General features: G+C 32.7%; 2 non-coding genes across 2 annotated transcripts; both read right to left on the bottom strand.

Annotated features, from left to right (window-relative positions):
* Positions 1–2,041: 2,041 nt before the first annotated feature.
* On the bottom strand, positions 2,042–2,160 carry LOC149412232 (5S ribosomal RNA). Its single transcript, XR_016304628.1, has one exon. It is a non-coding gene; the product is annotated as a 5S ribosomal RNA (ribosomal RNA).
* A 322-nt stretch (positions 2,161–2,482) lies between these two features.
* On the bottom strand, positions 2,483–2,601 carry LOC149412231 (5S ribosomal RNA). Its single transcript, XR_016304594.1, has one exon. It is a non-coding gene; the product is annotated as a 5S ribosomal RNA (ribosomal RNA).
* Positions 2,602–4,398: the final 1,797 nt, after the last annotated feature.

The following is a 4,398-nucleotide window of genomic DNA, read 5'->3' as shown; positions in this document are numbered from 1 at the left end:
ACAAAAGCCGCTAGAAGAAATGCTTATTGATAAATAATTAGGTACTACCTAAGTGCACATTGCAAATGTTATTGTTTTATAAGTCGTTTCATTGTTTGCTTGAGTAAGCATTAGAAGTTAAGCCTTATTGTATACTTACCAATTGTTGACTTATCAAGGCTATGCAAATCTGCACTCCTTATAATTGAGATTGCCAACAAACTTAACTTTAACGTCATATTGTTCCGTCGAGTCATTCGCCTATGCGCCCTTATCTATAAACCAGCGTCTTCTAGAACGGCTTCTAGAGTTACTTTCTATCATGACTGAATACTTAATTAAATATTTTACGCTCAATGCCTAAAGGGTTGTGAGGCGAGAGGAAACGGAGAACGGAAATAGAAGGCAAAGTGGTAAAGTAAGAAGTACATTATTTTTTTTACAAGTATACCGCTAAGAATCCCAACTGTCTGGAGTCAGTTAAACTATGGCATCCCTACGTTGTGAGGCTGATGGTTATGCGGAGGGAAAGGAGATAGGAAGGGGGAAGATGGGGAAGAACCTGGCTATTCGGTTAAAGACATTTCAAGCAATGGTGGTCTTATACCAGGGCGATACTAAGAGTATCTTCCACTTTGGAAAGTGCCGCAAGCATACTAAATATTATTTTTAATTAATAAATTGTGAAATAAAACAAATTAATCGAATAGAATTTACTTGCGCACGCCCGGATTTGAACCCGCGACCTTCGGCTTGCTGTAGAGAGCCTTACCCCTCTACCACGGAGGCCGTCGGAGTTACATAGTCAATGGTATTAGAGCATCTTTACAAATCTGGTGGATCGAGTGGATTATGGTGGATCCACCCCTCGGATACGAAGACAACATGGTTTAAACAAAATATAACTTCAAAACCTAACAGCCTAGATCATGCAAACTTACCACTTTGTAACGGAGGAAACAAATGTAATACTTACATTATAAGAATATCTGATTCATTAAATCACTAAATAAGACAATTTTTTGTTTACTATAAGATATTTGTATTTAAATTTCAATTTATTATTAGATTTCGGTGAAAAATTTTTTGGACGTGACAATTTATTAAAAAAAATATGCAAAGCTTTAGGTGGTACGTACCTGTCTATTATATTCCTATACATAAGTGTGTCAATGACGAGGAAAAATGACTGACCCATATTCACATATTATCCTTATTGGTCCTTTTTTTAAACCAACCTACTCAGGTCAAGTAACTTGGTAACAAATTCTTTGCAATGAAGTATGAAGTCATTTCCATAGTTATTTGACATTACAGAAATATTATTTCTATAAACTGTCAATAGTTACAAAATAATGTTGAAAATATTTGGCAAAGGTTCTATTGCGAAAAAAGAACCTTTAGTATAATATTTTGAATCATGAATATGAAACAGGTTTTCACAATTTCATAGCTGATTTTTCGTAATATTTGTAAAATATTCATCTTGCTTAATTTGATATTTTTCTTGAGTCAAGATCCTAGGATAGAATTAAGCAAATCTCTACTGTGGGATTAAATCTTTTTTTTTGTTTTCTTCATACATTTTAACAGCCCTCTCTCTGTTCACCGAGAAATATTAATTTTAAAAAAACATTCTACATTTGATACAAAGTAATTTTTTTGAAGTGAAACTTCTTTACGCGCGTCATGCAATTTCGAGGAGTAAAACCAACTCATGACCGAAACGAAAATGCGGGACCGATTAAAGTTCATTTGATGTAGTAAAAGTTTTGAAGTAAAATATAAATGCTTCTTAGCTCATCTCGACAACTGGCGTTGGTGGTGTAATGGTCAGCATAGTTGCTTTCGAAGCAGTTGATCCGAGTTCGATTCTCGGCCATGGAATATTATTTTTTTGTTTTTAAGGAATTTTTTTTTTTTAATGGTTGACCATAATATCAATCCACTAAGTAATATTTTAGGCCTGTAGCATAATTGAAAAGTTAAAGAATGATATAAAATTTTTTATGATGTTAACGATAAAAAAATGAAAAAAAACATAAAATTAAAATAAAAAATGGGCCAACGGCACGCGGTGTTCCCAAGCGGTCACCCATCCAAGTACTGACCGCGCCCAATGTTGCTTAACTTCGGTGATCGGACGAGAACCGGTGTGTTCAAAATGGTATGGTCGTTGGCAAAAGTTAAACAATATTAATTTCTATTCTACCTGCCAATAAATATATGAAAATTAGTATAAAAAAGCCCTAATAATATTGAAAAAATTAGCAAGGTGTGTGCGAGGTTGATAAAAATAATCATTACATACGCGCTTGAAAAAGATCGTAATTACATTAATAAGTTTGTAGGAATTTTTTTTTTCAATGGTTGACCATAATATCAATCCACTAAGTAATATTTTAGGCCTGTAGCATACTTGAAAAGTTAAAGAATTTTATGATATTATTAATTATAGTAATGATAAAAAAATAAAAAAAACATGAAATTAAAATAAAAAATAGGCCAACGGCACGCGGTGTTCCCAAGCGGTCACCCATCCAAGTACTGACCGCGCCCAATGTTGCTTAACTTCGGTGATCGGACGAGAACCGGTGTGTTCAACATGGTATGGTCGTTGGCAAACGCTAAACAATATTAATTTCTACTCTACCTGCCAATAAATATATGAAAATTAGTATAAAAAAGCCCTAATAATACTGAAAACATTAGCAAGGTGTAAATATTATATACCTAGTTTAACTCACTCTCCTAACTCATCTTCGCTGTCTACAGGCAGAGCGCACGACTGTGGTCGTGAAGAACCGAGGTTCGATCCCCGCTTTAACTAATTTTTTTTTTCTTTTTTTATAACTTTTAATTTTTTTTATCACATGCTACTTATAAATATGTCAATAGACAGAAAAAAAGAGAGAATGAAATGAAAAGAGAGAGAGAGAAGAATACTAGAAGTTTCACTTCTGTCTTGCGTAGGCTTGACACACCCATTTTTTTTTTTATTGCTTACAATTTTTCTATGTCCAGTACAATTATTTTTACGGTTCATTCCCCATTGTTGCTTACAATACATATTGGAATTGGCACAAGGCCTATGTCCTTTTAAAATATTCTTTTAAAAATAAAATAGACAAATCATCTTACAGTGAGAAAATTATAAAAATAATATTATGAGTAATTGTAATATTATTTTTTAATGATAAACTAATGTTTATAAGACAATCTTTTTATGCATAGCACAAAAGATTACAAATTATTAAAAACATTAATAGCTCATAAATTTGGTTGTTTACAGGTGGAAAAAAATATAATAAGCAGTAATTGTCGACTGAAGTTCTTGTACATGTTGAATTATATGGCGGGTGTAAATAAGCCAACGTAGCTCAGTGGGCCAGAGCACCTGAACGAACATCATAAGGTGCGGGTTCAATTCCCGTCGGCGGCATTTATTTTTACTGGAGAGATATTTCAATTTGTATGGATATTTCAGGCGAGTAATTAATGCTTATAATAATTTAGTAATGATATTTCCTAGATAATTTGGCGAGATCATCAAAAGCCCGACTTCTGAATTCCGAATCCCGACTTGGTAAATTCTGGAATTTTTTAATATTTGTTCCAATGGGGCTTAAGTAGGTACTTTAAAATGTTTTGTGAACGAATAAGACTACATATCTAAATAATCTGTAAAATCTAACGACGTCTGAGAACACTTCACTGCATTTGTAGTGGTTAGTACAAACGGGTTTCTTAGTGAACCTCATAAAATATCGTATCTTTAAAAAGTTACGTGGAACTTAACACACAATTATATAGTGTGGATGTGCATACTTAAAATTGAATCTTGATTAGTAAATAGTAAAAAATATAGATTGTCTCAGAGAAAATTTTTGTCAGGATGCACTTAAAACGGTATATTCATTTTAGGACAAAGTAAACTGGGGTAACTTTTTTAAAATAAACTAATTCAACAATTAATATTTGTTAACATAATAATATTATCGACAATTTGAAACAGAAAAAGATTCGGTCGCATCTATGAATCGAATACAGGATCACAACCTTGACGGGGCTTTGCTCTACCACTGAGCTAATTCTACCAAGACTAAGAACTAACAACATTGTCTTCGTTTTTTATGCATATTTTTATTTGCTGCTATCTTCACTATGATTGCAAGATTCTTCCAAAACTAAATGCAATATAGATGATGTCTTCCTAGTTCAATTCCTAGATGCGACCGAATCTTTTCTGATTAGTCTGTTTCATGCAATGAAGCTGATTTTTCTGCAATTTTATAACTTTTACAATATAAAGTTTTACTCATTAAGATAAAAAAAATGATTTAATAATGTTACTAGTGGTTTTTAAACATAATTTCAAAGAAATATCATAATAATCGCGAGTATCAGACAGAAGAGGGC

This window comes from Hesperophylax consimilis, chromosome 23, assembly GCF_061612785.1.
Source record: "Hesperophylax consimilis isolate HC1 chromosome 23, BYU_Hcon_1.0, whole genome shotgun sequence".
In the NCBI taxonomy this organism is placed as follows: Eukaryota; Metazoa; Arthropoda; class Insecta; order Trichoptera; family Limnephilidae; genus Hesperophylax; species Hesperophylax consimilis.
This window is presented reverse-complemented; position numbering and strand designations above follow the sequence as displayed.